Below are 15,441 nucleotides of genomic sequence, written 5' to 3'. Positions count from 1 at the left end.
GGAGACCCGCCAGGAACAGGATGGCGGTAGGGGGTGTCAGAATCCCCATGGCGGCGGAGCGCGCTCCACCGCCATGGGGGATTCACACGGGCAGCAGAAAACCGGCGGGAGACCGCCGGTTTTCCGCATCTGACCGCGGCCGAACCGCCGCGGTCAGAATGCCCTGCGGGGCACCGCCGGCCTGTCGGCGGTGCTCCCGCCGACCCTGGCCCCGGCGGTCAGAATGACCCCCATAATGCTTGTGATGCAGTATTAACAATTTGAAAGCATTCCAAGTTATTGTTTTTATTCACATGTATGTCATTGGTACAATATCAACTAAAAAGAAAACTGTAAATACGTTTGAAGTAAGGATGAGTGGCATTGCAAGCTGAGAGATCTCTTCACTGAAATGTTTCCTCAGAAAGTTGTTCATCACACAGAGGTATTCTGTCACCTCAACAGTGTAACTGTTTGAGTGTGAACAAAAAAAGGCATCGTTGAGGCAAACGAGGATTAAGAATTTTCATAGTGGAAAACAAAGGAAAAATACCTTCAATTTTATTTTTTTACTAGTGAATATCAGACCGAGCAAAATGCCAGGAGGAGGTGAACCCACAGAGTCTGCCTTCACCTCACAGGTCAAGCACACCATCTGGGTTGTCCCCAAAGATACCTTCCTAAGCCCAAAACTCTTCAACATGTACGTGACACCACTCGCAGACATTGTGAGATCGTACAACATCAACATCATCTCCTACACTGACAACACGCAGCTCGTCCTCTCGCTCTCCACAGTCTCTACTAAGACAAAGACCAACTTCCACAACTTTATGAATAACGTTTCCGCCTGGATGAAGGACAACTGCCTGAAGCTCAACATGGACACTCAACCTGCTGCAACAACTCCTAGTTGTCTAGCAGAGCTCGGACCACCCCACCACCCACACCAAAAATATACGCCGGCAACCCCAGAATCATTCTTGCCAGAAAACTCTATATGAAACGCCGGGTCAATGCCATTTCCACAGCCTGCTTCCACATGCTCCACAGGATTTTTAAGTGGCTTCCCATCAGGACTAGGAAGACAGTGATGCAGGCCCTCATCAGCAGCCGACTTGACTATGGAAATGCACTCAACGCATGCACCACCCTTTCACTGCTGTTCACTACACTGGGTCACTGTAAGTCACCCCTCTGGTAGGCCCTTCCAGTCCTAAGGGCAGGGTGTAGGTCCCTGTGTGTGTGGGCACCCCTTCACGAGCAGAGGTGCCCCTATGAATGCCAGTTTCAATTCCCAGGACTTCGTAAGTGAGGGGAATAGGTCACTACCTATTGTCCAGATACATAATGGTAACTCCAAACCTAGGCATATTTGGTATCAAACATGTTGGAATCATACCTCCATACTAACGCCAGTATTGGTGGCATGACTCCATGCACTCTGTGGGCTCCCTAGAGGAACCCCCAGTATTGCTCCTACCAGTCTTTCAGGTTCTGCAAGCAGCCCATGCTGTTGCAGCACCTCAGACAGGATTCTACCCTCCAGCTGCTTGACCAGCTCAAGCAGAGGAAGGCAGAACAAAGATGGTGAAACTTCCTTTCCCTTGAAAATAGGTGGTACAATGCTGGGAGGGGTAGCCTCCCATGCCACCAGTTTACTTTGAAGGGAACATCTGTTGCTGTCCTTGCATAATCCAGTTTGCACCAGTGCAGGGACCCCCATTCCTGCTCTGGCTCGAATCTGCACAATGGAAAGGAGAGTGACCACTCCCCTGTGTATCACCACCCCAGGGATGGTGCCCAGAGCTCCTCCATGTGGCCACTTGATTCTGCCACCTTGACAACAAGATAGACAGAGGCCTTTGGGAGCATCTGACTGGTCAGGCTAGGCAGATGACATCAGTGACCCCCTCTCATAGGTGGTCACCTTGCAAAGTGACCAAGCCCCTTTTTGGGCTATTTAGGGATTCCCTTGTGAGTGAGTCCCCCGATTCAGCATGCAAGACTCCACCAGGATTCCTCTGCAATGACCTTGCCTGCTTCTGGCTGCCAGAACTGTTGCTGGACTTCACTGGAACCGAGCAACACTGCAAAACCAAGACGACCTCTCTTTGCAACATTGTTTCCACAGCTCCTGTCAGCACCTTGCAACACTTCCATGGGTGTGCATCCTCTCAGCTTCACAAAAGAAGCAAAAAGGTATCTCCCTTGAAGTGAAGGAGTCACTCTCCTGCATCTTCAGGCTCCTTAAGCAACAACATCTGGCTGCTGGGATCTGCTGTCCTGTGAAGCATCTCCCACACAGGTGGTGGTTCTGAGGGGTCCCTTGGATCCTCCCTGCCTTCTGTCCAACTTGGGAGACAGTGAGTCCTTCCGTGTTCCGCCAAGACAGAAACCCTGTGCACCACAACTGTTGCAGCAACCAAGGCTTGTTGACTCCTGCTCTGAGATATCTCCAGGCTCCAAGTAGCCCCGGCCCCCAGGAGTTTACCTCTGCAAGGACAGTCTCCACACTTCTGCTCGAGCAACATGGAACTCCTCTTCAGGTGTGCTGCCTGGGCCTCACTGTAACTTATTGTGCCTGCTGCCAGTGGGTTGCTCGTGAGGGCTCCAACTGCTAGCTCCTCTGTCTTCTGAGGGTCAGGCCAGACTCCCCTCCAAGGCTTGAGTCCCCCAGACCTTGCTGGTCCTCTTCAGCGCTGCAAATCTCCAACAGTTCCATTTGCTTGTTGGTAGTCCTCCTGATCACTGACTCATCTGCAATCCAGCGACCATCGAGGGACAGCTCTTGACTTCAACTCCTCTGCAGCTCCTGGACTTCGCAGCTGGACTTCATCCACCACCGTTGACCAGGATCTTCACCCACAGAAGGCTAGGCTTTGCCTCCTACCCCACCTGGACACTCCTGCGTGGACTGGACTCTGTCCCAGTCTTTTGCAGGTCCTCTTTATCCAGAATCTACCATTGGATTCCACTGGCCTGATCCCGTTCTTGCAATATTTCATTTACAAGTCCCTATGTTAGCCTATGGGATGACCAGGTAACTTACCCCTGCTCTCCTGGTCGCTCAGGTTCTTCTAGATACTTACCTCTTGGGGTTCCACTCTATCCCAACCCATGGCTAACTACTCCATATCCTTTGGTGGGGGAGCCATTGTCGCATTCCACTTTTTTAGTATATGGTTTGGCTGCCCTATAGGATCCTTGCTATTTTGTGCTATTTCCTAATACTTACATGTGTATATTTTGTGTGTACTTACCTCTATAAGGGGGCTTGCCTATAGAAATCTAGTTTGGGGTTCCTGTAATTTTTGCAACATTGTGTGGTTCCTTTCATGTGTGATAAGTTACTGTTGACTACTGTGGTATTGCAAGTGCTTCATGCTCCTTCTAGATAAGTCTTGGCTGCTCACCACAGCTACCACTAGAGAGCCCTGGCTACCTAGACACTGCAACACTATCTAATAAGGGTTCCCTGGACCCAGTATAAGGTTTAACATCATAGGTGTCCACCACACACTGGACCAGCCACCTACAGATTGCATATGCTCTGACCTTTACAACATGTCAAAATTGGCTACTGCCTAATTTGCACGTCTACCTTTCCTATGCGCCGTAGTATATGGTGCCCAAAATACACCCATGACATGGAAAGTTAAATGCCACCTATTTAATACAACATCACTGTGGCATTCACTAGTGTGACCAGGCAAACATGACTCCAGGCCTACCACGGTAGACTGTCAACTGCGGATTAAAGCCTGCAGTCCCAGCTGCCACAATAACCCTTTTTAACAGGAGAAAAACATCCTTTAAATATTAAAAAGCCACCCCTATTTAGGCATTGCAGACCACATAGCAGGATGCATGGTACTGTGGGGCAGAATAAAATGTATATGGGTGTGTTTTGGTGGGGATAGGCACCAGGAGTCACACAGCAAGTGAGTTTTGCAAATATCCTAGCGTATTAGCTGAGATTGCCTCTTTGTGGATGGGTGGGTAGATGTGGTATCCAGGTCTGTATCCTGAAGCAAGTTGAAATCCCACCTTAGTATCAAATGGTCAGCTGGTTCTCTGTGAATGTGGGATTGGATTGAGTGAAAGAATTCAGGGGTGGCAATGTTAGGTGCATATATATTGAGTAGAGCAACTTGTGGCATGCCAGGATGCCCCTCACTGGGAGATATCTGCCTTCTGCGTCCATTATTGTGTGCTGATGATGAAAGGGCAGGTTTTGATGGATCAGACTGCAAACCCTGAGGGAATAAGAGCTGTAATTCAAAAAGTAACGGTGGAGTCCCCATTGCTTAGCAAATGTACAGTTAGAAGTGGGTGGTATGGGTCTCTTGTCAGAAGATGATCTGTGTGCTATGATGGGTCAAGTACTGTAAAACCTCCTTTCCTTTATGCGGATTGTTGAGGCCCCTGATATTCCAGGACAGTAGGGTAACATCCAGTGTTGGCAGTGGTGTCTGTGGTGTGTCAGTCATCTAGTTGGTGAAAAGTGGTGTGAAGATGTTGTGCGTGTGTGCACGGGTGAACAACAGAGAAGTAAACAGGTGACACCCAAAGTACAACTAAACAAAGTAAACCCAATACATCATATAACATGGTGTCAACTATGGAGGGGTAACAACGCTACCGTGGATGGATCCCATGTTGAATAGGCCAGACACTCTGACTCAGTAAAGCAAGTGTGTTCTGGGGAGCTGCTGTAAAGTGTGTATCCAGCATCAGACCCACCACTGGGAAAGAGGGCGCTGGTTGTCTGTGGTCAGCATTCTCAGTTTAAGTTCATGTCATGCAAATAAATTCTTGGCTAGGTGCGCCAGGGGCGTGCGTCGGAGAGTGACTGGATGACAAACGGTCCTGATGCGGGGATAATCTTGAGTATTTCTTGCAAAAGTCCATCTTGGACATCATCACGCAGCCTGGCAGCGTACAGCATGTCATAACGGAGTCCATGTTTCCTGAGAGCAGATTTAGCATCTTAGAACTTCCACCTGTCCTCCTGCACTGCCACTGTGTAATTGGGATAAATGGAGATTGTAGCACCTTGATGTTGCGATGGGGCCTCTTTGCGAGCCAGGCAGAGTGCTGTGTCACGCTCTCTGAAGTTCAGAAAGCAGGCGACATAGGGATATGGGTAGGCTCCAGGCACCGGACACGCCATGAGTGACCTGTAGGCGTGTTCTACAACATATGTGGAGGAGAAGTTGGGTTGGTCGAACAGGTCAGTAAGCAGGCATTCAACAGAAAGGTCCATGTGCCCTTGTTTGTTGTTTATGGAACCTCCAAGATACGGATGTTGTTGCGCTAACTTCATACTTCGAGGTCTTTGTTTTTATTGCGACTGTGTGCAGTTGGGATTCTAAGGCCTCCACTTTTCGCGACAGAAGCATCCTCGGTTTTGGATATCCGGTCTTCTGCATGCACCAACCGCGCACCCTGTTTGTCAAGACGCTAGCCCATGCAGTCAAGGCGGCAAGCTATTCTGTAGAACCTACCGTCTAGTGCCTTAAAGCCAGCATGAAGTTCTATCATTATCGTAGTGGCTTTCTCCCCCATGAGCCTCCGGCTCCACCATCATGGGCGCCCCTTGTTGCAGTGTTTGTTTATGCCTGTCAAATGTGGGTTTGTGTTGCTTGGAATCCCCCTTGCCCTTTATTGTTCTGTCATGGAGCGTTTTTGAGCCTGTGTGAGATAAAGGTGGAGAGCTTTTAGGTGCCCAATCTTTCATGTAGCCCTCCAACGAGCCCCCAGCATAGCAGTGAGTGCAGACCCCACTTCGGGTCACAGTGCCCGGTCGTGTGGGCACAGTCGGCAGGCAATCTGGTCCCCTCGGACTAGAAGAGGTTTAGGCTGCGATCCCCATGCTGTCTGTGTGACGGGTAGCAGTGCAGCAGTGAGGCTATGTGAGCGTCTCATTAGCAGGGGGTAAGCAGGGTAATTATACAATGCGTTCCTCAGGATGATGGTTACCAAGGTGCCCTTGGTCGCACAGCACTATAATGGCAGTATGTTCATCACGGGGGCCTAGGTGAGGAGTCCATACCTGTTAGGGCGAGGGCATGGGCTCCATAATCCAGTCATCCCATGAAGTTGGGTGGGTGTGTCCCAGAGGAGGCAGCCGGCCCAGATGCAGGCCGCCATGTCAGCGGGCCCAGCGAGGAACGTGGCGGGTCCAAAGATCAGCTCTTCCCAGCATTGTCAGAAGGCAAGCTGAAGTAACAGCTGGCCCAAAGCACATAGGCCCATATTCATACTTTTTGACGCAAAACTGCGCTGGCGCAGTTTTGCATCAAAAATATTACTGCCGGCTAACGCCATTTTGGTGCGCCGTGCAGGCATCAGATTTATACTTTGATGCACAGCGGCGCAAACAACAGGTGGGAGTCATTATTTTTTACGCACACCGCGGCGTCAAGTTGTAAAGGAAAATGACGTTAATGCGGCGGAAATGACTGTGGGTCGATTTACGACACCGCAAACCGGATATGCGCCGTTTTTTTTGACGCAATAGCGTAAAAAAACACAGCCATTTCACCAGAGGAGAGCCAAAATGGATCCCAGATGCCACTACAGACCCCAGGAAGATGACAGCAGACCAGGAACCAGCCAGGAGGACCCACACAAGAACCAGGACACTTTTAAGAAGAAAAGAAAGTGTTGCTTCAGTGCAGAGGAGCAGGAAATCCTGGTTAAAGAGGTGACGGAACACCAGCACCAACTGTTTGTCACATCAAAGTTGCCAATCAGTAGGAGAGAGGCTATATGGCAACAAATTGTTGACAAGATAAACAGTGTGGCAGAAGTACGCAGAACAGTCATCGAGTGCAAGAAACGCTGGCATGGCTGCAAACGCAGGACCAAGGAAAAGATGGCCTGGAAAAGGAAGGCAGCACTGCAGACTGGAGGGGGGAGTCCAGCACACCAGGAGGCCCTGGACCACATGGAGGAGATGGTCGCAGCCGTCATCCCTGAGGAGATTGTCACAGGGATTCAAGGACAGGACAGCGCAGACTACCAGGACACAACGCACATGCAGGGTAAGTCGCATGGGGAATTATAATGCAATAATGTCAACTGTGAGCATGGGGGGGGATACCGACCACTAAATGCATGGAAGTCATCTAATACATGGAGTGGCATGGGTAAAGGGGCACGGCATGGGAGTATGGCCCGTTCTGAGAAGACCTGGGGCACACCATTACACAACACCAACAACAGTCCCATGGGGGCATGCTGTCATGACAACGATGGAGCAAAAGGAAAGCCACGACAGGAGGGAAGGTCACTACGTCAAACTGACATCCTGGCACTCGTCAGCCAACATACCTCCTACATTAACTAGGGCCCTATTAGCAATCCTCTAGTCAAACCGAGAACTGCAATGTAACTGCGACAACAGTTGCCACAACCACCTCTGATCTGTGTGCAGCTCAAGTAGCCAATGGCAGTAACCTCCCCATGGAACATACACACCTAAATTAGGGGGTGAGGATGACATCTGCAACAATCCCCTGAAACAAGACAAAGGCCCCAGAGCACTCAAATGTCAATGCCCATAGTTGTCACAAACATCAGCCAAAGTAAATAACAATAGGAGCGACACAGCACTAAGGACACACCCATGCTGCATATGTCAGGGTCCATCCTGTGCCTGGGTAACAAGGCAACATCCCAAATGTCATACTGCTCAGACAACAGCATTCAGGAGGGGACACATGTAACTGGTCACTGAAAAACACCTGCACAGTCAGAGGACGAAATAGGACACTGATACGACTATCAGGGCAATGCAATGTAACACACATTACCCAACATCAGCAGGACCCATTAACAATGTCAACATCCATATCAGATCATAACATTGCCATGCATAGGATATGCAACATGTCAATTACATTTAAGTCGATGTGAACGATCAGGGATTGGGGCAGGTCCTGATAGTTAAGTGTGCTGCTGGTGCCATCAGAACACCCACAGCCAGTGAAAGGTCTCACCATGAGAATGGATCTACACGGAGGGTCGAGTAGGACAAGAAGGTGGCAATTCTCTATTTGGCATAAACCAACACCTAGAGGCGATGAGGCTGACAAGTCTGATAACTCAATAACATACATGTGACACACAGGTGGGCCATAGGCCTGAAACAATGCCTATCTGAAGGACTGCAGATATTAATACAAAACAAGATCACAAAGTGAATTCATCAAAAGGCAACCACGTCACGTCAAAATTGTCACAACACAGACACACTAATTGTACCCTGTTTCATTGCAGAGGAAGATGGATTTCCTGCCGATATGCCTGTCCCAGATTTCCCTGATGACATGGATGACGAGCTGATAAGCATTCCCCAGGAGACTATCCAAAAGGTCCTTGAAACCCTCCAGACCCCACCTTGAGTTACAAGGAGGAGCACAGAACAAGCAGCCATCGCAGAGGAACCACCCACCACCCCAATTGTAAGACCTGCCAGCTCCAATACAGCTGAGGACTCAGACGACACTGGCACCAGCTTTGAGAGAACTGTAGATGGAGTACAGCGGGAGTTGGCCAAGGAGGTGCGGGTGGGGATGCAAACTATGGCAGCCAGCCTTGAGGGGATGCGTTTGTGCATGATGTCATCTGCAGATCAGGCAGCAGCTATGCAAGCCCTAACATCTATCTTGCAGGAACTGCATAAAACCCAGACGGAAATCAGCACAGCTGTAATACAGTTGGCCCAACACCTACAACAGCAATCCTGTCAACGCGTGCACAAATGCAACATTGAACCCCTCAGGGCCGACCTGGCTGCCTACCATTGGATATGGCTGCTATTCTCAAGAACCAGCAGGCCCTCCTTGCAGCAGTACTGCCCTTAAGACCTTCACAGGGAGCAGCGACTGGGATGTCTGACTCCACATCTTCTAACACTGAGGTGTGTGTTGCCCCTTCACAACCAACAACAACAAGGACAAAGCAGGCAACACACACATCAGAAGAAGAAGACATGGAACAGATCACATTCACAAGGAAAAGTACCCGGAAGCACTAGTCCCTGCCACATGGCCAACTATTACCAAAGTCCTGCGTTTTGAAACATGACAGTCTTACAACAACTGTACTCAAGCACTGTTCTGCTAACCACTGTATAACTTGTCACCCAGCCCAGTGATTGTCTCTCTCCTACTCATTGGCTAAGTCTGTCCCTCTGCACTGTCTGAAACAGCAACCCCAGCATGACAAAAGCATTTTGGCAAACCCTTGTGTTGGATCACACTGGAAGATATCACTGTAATGGACTCACAATCATGAACAATGTACATATAGCACTACAGCACTTTTCAATAAATAGCACTTACACAACAAATCTGTCTCTGGGTAATGTGACATATCAACTGCGCTGTAGATAATTGAAATGTCCCTACTGTCAAATAACGTAGCTTGTCAATACAACTGTCCAGCTATTATGTAGTTAGAGAAATCTGCACAGTGACCATGATTGCATCATACTCTGCCCATCCTGAGGGAATAATCTGATGAAGTGAGAAACCATACACCACCATGCTGTGTTGGACCTTGCTTTCAACATGTATGTGTGAAATAGTTGTGGTCCTCTGCTATAGGCCTTCAAAGTAGATATGTACATGATATATGTCATTAAGAGTGTGTGTGTATGTGACCATTGTATGTTAGGCATCACATAAGCTCTGGGATGTTCCATGTCCTACTCAGTATCTCAGCAATGCTCCATGAGGCAACACTCTTATTCTGATAAGTAGAGATGAAAGTGTGTATTAAGGAATAGCCAGACCATGATATGGTGATTATAATAGGTGTTTTTTTAAATTAGTTAACTAAAGTGGTGAAGGTGATCATATTCAGAAGAAATTATTTACAATCTGTTGCCGCCTGCGTATACCAGCAGATGTGTTCTGTAGTTCCCCCTCCTGTTGCAGGCCAGCATCCTCCTCTTCCTCCTCTTCAGGCATGTGTGGCTCTGGTTCCAGGAGGGGAATGTTTCTTCTGATGCAAATGTTGTGCAATATTGCACATGTGAGGATGATCCTACAGACCATCTCGGGGGAATATAGGAGGCTACCACCAGTGATCTCGAGGCAGTGGAACCTTGACTTGAGGATGCCGAAGGTCCTCTCGACAATGCTGCGTGTCCTCCTATGGGCCTCGTTGTATGCACGCTCTGCAGCTGTACTCGGGTTGCCAAATGGTGTCATAATCCATGGCTGGATGCCATAACCCTGATCAGCTGCAAGAAAAAATGAATGGGATCATGTTGATGTAGCTGGCACTATTGAAAAGACCTTTAATGGCAGTAGTTGTCTTGTGTTGTCTGTGACTCTTTTGTGTACTAATGTGACATCCTATGCTTGTAGGCTATACCATCTGCATTGTGTTGTTTCCTTGGCTGAACGAGTTTTTGTCTGCTAACCGTTTGTCAGCAGTATGTTTTGGGATTTGCAGTACAGTGTGCCCTCCCTAGCATTGTGACTTGTGATACAGGTGTCCGTGTGTCTTCACTGGGGGTGAGATGATAGTTCCATGCACAGTTAAAATTTAAAGTGTTGTTAACACGTTCATATCAAAGTACCCTGGACATCCCATACCTTTAGACTTAGGCAATGTATTAATGTAAAGGTCATTGGGACACTTACAATTTGCAAGGTGACATTTAGGCAACCACACTCATTGACGTCTTCACATTAGGCTGTACAGTAATTTCCAATGTGTGACAGGTTCCATGGTGACTTAAGAAACATGGCTAGCAATGTCACGACCTCAGTGTGTTCCTGTTCACATGTTGCTGTTGTGGTGTATGTGTTGTGTGTCCTAGAGGGTTGCTGTGCAGTGTATGTATATGTAGGTTTTTGTACTTACCAACAAGTAGTCCATTGCCATACCGTCCATCCTGGAAGTATTCATTGATGGTGCAGTGACGGAAGATGTATGAGTCATGTACACTCCCAGGAAATTTAGCCACGATGTTGATGATCAATCCCCGGTGATCGACTATGGCCTGCACGTTGATGGAATGTGTGTGCTTCCTGTTGCGGTAGAGGTGTTCAGTTGCAGCAGGTGGCACAAGGCGTACATGTGTGCAGTCGATTTCACCAAGGACGTGTGCGGAGCCACTGATTGCGTAGAACCCCTGTTTAGTTTCCTGCTGTATCTGCAGTGTGTTAGGGAAGAAGATGTGGCAGGTGTCAGTTGAATGATGGCATCCAGTACTTTGGGAAAAAGGCGGAGAATGATGGTTGTGATATTCCGCCAACCAGGGCACCAGTTGTTTGAAAAGAGCCACTTGCCAGCATATGAAGTATGGCAAGCAGCTTTGTTTCTGTTGGGATGGTGCGGGGTGTCACCAAAGTGGGGGCCAACTGCTGTTCAATGTTTTGTAGCAGCTGCTGAATGGCCTGCCAGTTCAACCAGTACTTCCGTATGATGTTGTGTTCCCTGAGGCCCTGAAGGGTTGTTCTTGGGCGGAATATCCTCTCCTGCCTTCTGCGCTGCCTTTGGGGTCCCTGCTGGTGTTGTTGTAGCTGCTGCTGTTGTTGCTGCTGGGCTCTGCGTCTGCGTGCACGCTGGATTAGAATCACCTCCATGGCTCCCTGTTGCTGCTCTGCTCCTCTGCTGTTTGTTCTGTGTGTTCTGATTAAATACAGGTGTGTTTGCCCCATTTTAACGCCTGCCCTGACCCAGGCGTTAAAATTTGACGCAAACCGGGCTGTGCGTCATTTTCTGGCTCCGCCTCCCGGCCGTGTGTCATTTTTGCCCGAAAGCATAAATACGATGCACGACCGTTTAAGCCATTTTTTGGACGGGAACGCCTACCTTGCATATAATTAACGCAAGGCGGGTTGCCGCATCCAAAAAATGGCGCACACAGTGGAATTTTGTCGATCGCGGGCTCGGGCGTCAAAGTTTAAATACGGGGCAACGTTTGCGCTGATTGTGCGTCAAAAGTTTTGACGCACAATCGGCGCAGAGGGAGTATAAATATGGGCCATAGACTGGTAAAAGCGGGGAGAGGGGGAGCTGGTTGTGAATATGAGCTGCACCATGCAGCTCTTATGGCCTGTGCTTCAAGCCCTGTTGCTGTGGGTCTTCTGAGGTGCAGGGCCTGGGTGTAGGCCACAGATCATCCACGGCTCTGCCAGTTGTCAGTGGGCATTCGGTCCGCACCACCGCCCCCACCAGTCGATCAGGATTGAGCTGAGTCAGTGGATGGGCATTTTTCATTCACAATTACAAGGCTCTGCCAAATGTGGGCTCCGATCCGACGGGAGCTTTAACACTGAGCGGCCATGTTGGTCACTGCCAAAGCCATGCCCCCGATGCAAAAACTTTAATTATCTCTAGTGTGACCCTGAGCAGGCTTGACTATTGCAACCCTCTTCTGCTTGGGGCTCCAGAATATTTAATAAACAGACTATATAGAGTACAGACTGCTGAGGCAAAGCTGGCCCTGAATCGTGCCAAAAGGTCCTTAACCTCAGATGCCTTAAAGTAGCTTCTCTGGCTACTGATTAAGCAGAGAATAGCTTTCAAATCTTAAAGTATTGTTTTTAAAGCTTTACATGAACTTGGACCAGTCCCTCTGCAGAATTGTTTTCTCCAGATATGTCCAGAGGAGGAATCTTAACTCCTAGCCTGCGTTCCCAATGTTAATTAATCAAGAATGGGAGGGCGGGCCTTCTCAGTGTAGCACAACTATGGAATCAGCACCCGGTCCCCCTTAGAATAGTGGAGGACTTGCTGTCCCTCAGAAAAAAGCTGGGTTCCTGGCTGGTTGGACTGTGCTACTACTGTTCTTTGGTTCCTAAGGTCCCTAGTGCTGTGATACCTTTTGGGTGCAACATGCGCTCTATAAATGCTTAATTATAATAATAGTGTTCAGAATTCTTTCCCAGTGTGTTCTTATGGATGTTAGCATGTAGTTTGTCATGGTGGTCAGTGCTGTTATGAACATAGTTTCTAGGTATAAACAAAGAAAACCACCGCACTCATATAGCGTATTGCTCAATTATAATAAATATGCACATTGCATGTCGTAAATCCAGTAATAAGTAAGGCAGAGTCCTTGTTGAGTTCCAGTAGATCATTTAATTGGACTGTAGTCATCACTTCACAGTTACATCCAAAAGGTACAGCCAGTACAATCCCAATATATTCAGTCGACACGTGTTTTGTCACACTTGTGACTTTATCAAGGCTGAAAATACATATAGTAATCGCTTTTATGAGATGTACACGTATACTGGAACAGAGGTATTCAAGAGAGTGATACAACAGTGTATTAGTGTAAAGAAACATGGCAAACTACACACGTGTGAAAAGGTGAATCAAAAACCCCTAGTCAAATGTGTGATGGTATCAAAAGACTGATGAAAAATAGCATGTGGAGACCAAGGTGACCTATAAAGTATAGAACAAATGTAAGACCCCAGATAAGCGTAGTCGTAACCAGGAGTGAGTACGGTAGTAAGCCGCAAAGGTAGAGAACGGTGGTCAGACAGTAGGTAGAAAAGGGTAAGTACAGAGTAAAAGGAAGAAACGCCTACCTAAAAAAGGCTGTAGAAATGAGCGATAATTCCCAGGAGTGCGTATAAGACGTATCGGGGAAAGCTGATGTTGGGAAACATAGAAAGAATAAATAAGTAAATGCTGTTCGCCATGAGGTAAGTGATAAGAAAGTGAAGGGGTAACTTAAGAACAAAGGTACCTTTAAGTACTGATATCAAGTGTAAATCCAAGTTCTCGGAAGATCAGTAGGTAACAGGAAAAGTGTCCCCGGGGGTGTAAACCGGCAGTAATCAGTGTACAGCCCCACGTTGAGGGAGAGACGTGGACTTTGGTAAGTCCTAAAAAGGTGAAAGGCACGAATGTATCAAAAATTGTTGTCATGAATGGTAGAGTGTGGGTGATAAAAGAAAGGTGCCATAGATAGTTCTAACAGAAACATGAATGATAGTGAGAGTGGAAAGACGAGATGGGCACACAGGTGAGTAAGAAGCCAACGGTTGTTGAGCAGGTGAAGGAAAAGCGCATACAGAAGTGAATACATACGTGTAAGACACGGATAATGGTGGGTAACAAAGGACAATACAGTGTGGTGAGAGCTGAAAGGCCTGAGTTGCAAGGCTGGAGTTAATAACAGTGAACTACGTCCAATCATAAGCTGCATGAGGCTCGGGGGCAAGAACGTTAATGTATAAGTGTGGGAAGTAAAGGTAGAGTGGGTGCCAGTGAAAGCGGTGAAATGCAGTAGGGAATGTGTGGCGAAATGGGCGTCCTAGGAAGTGAGATGAAAAGGTGGGGCTTGGGGAATGTGTGGCGAAATGGGCGTCCTAGGAAGTGAGATGAAAAGGTGGGGCTTGGAGCCACCTGTAGGTGCTGCTAACATATACAAAGCCGGTAAGGTAGGAAATGCGGGGGTAAAAAGTAAAGCGTGCGGAGGTGGCTATGAGGTGAAAACCGGCGCCTCGAAAAGTACATGGAGGGGAATGACGAGATAATTCATGGAAGTTGTGTGGCATTAAACAGTAGAAATGGAGTACATAGACTACCAAATGTACCGAAGAAAAAGTAACAGTGAGACGGCGCGTTGTCTATGGTACATAAATTTAAGATTAATGAGAAATGCAAGTCTTACTCACCGAGTGAACGAAATGTGCAAAACAGTCCAAAGTGGTGCCGGTCCGGGGAGACACCAGCCGGGGTTTAAATAAGGAGAGGAATACTGTGAAAGAAGAGGGGGTGAGGGGAGTGGGGTCCCGTGACTATGCCAAAATTGTAGCACAGGAACCCCGAAAAGTCCATAGAGGCAGAAAGTGGCGGCCATATTGGGGGAACCATGGTGAGATAAATAACGACCAATAAGTCGGAACAGTCACTAAGCAACATAGAAGTGGATGAAAGTAAAAGTACACCCTTATCTATGTGTGAAAGAAACCATGGGAATTAGGGGTGGATAACATATATGTACAGTCATAGGGGCATGTGCTAAGTGTGGGTCAGACGTCACACTGGGGCTCATCCTAGAGGGCCCGTATATCAGTGTAAAATGTAAGCTAATTGTTGTGCATATAAAAGCAGTATGGAGAGATATATAGTAAACCTAGAACCTCTGGTATTAGTATATACATGCAAGTCTTGCAGAAATCAGCAGAGCCAAGAAGTGTACACTGTAATATATTACAGACCATTGTGTCATAAATATGGTGATAACAATAGTAAGTAAAGCAAAGATAAACGAGGGTAAAACTTAACAGTACCAAACGTGGATAGTGAATCCAGCCAGTATGTACAGTGGTGAGTATAAACAGAGTGTGTCATCAGAATAATAAACACACAGTTATCAAAGAACATGTTAAGTGTGGATCAGATGTTACAACAAAGTACCAATATAGGGGCCCGTACATCATTGCAAAATTAGATGCCAAGTGTTGT

The 15,441-nt window shown here is 47.8% G+C and overlaps 1 protein-coding gene across 1 annotated transcript in view; it reads right to left on the bottom strand.

Moving 5' to 3' along the window:
• LAMB1 (laminin subunit beta 1) overlaps positions 1-14,734 on the bottom strand; it is a 728,031-nt gene extending 713,297 nt beyond the window's left edge. The window contains exon 1 of the mRNA XM_069229822.1: positions 14,649-14,734. The gene's annotated coding sequence lies outside the window, so the exon portion shown is untranslated. The remainder of the gene's footprint in view (positions 1-14,648) is intronic.
• Positions 14,735-15,441: the final 707 nt, after the last annotated feature.

This window comes from Pleurodeles waltl, chromosome 4_1 (assembly GCF_031143425.1).
Source record: "Pleurodeles waltl isolate 20211129_DDA chromosome 4_1, aPleWal1.hap1.20221129, whole genome shotgun sequence".
In the NCBI taxonomy this organism is placed as follows: Eukaryota; Metazoa; Chordata; class Amphibia; order Caudata; family Salamandridae; genus Pleurodeles; species Pleurodeles waltl.
This window is presented reverse-complemented; position numbering and strand designations above follow the sequence as displayed.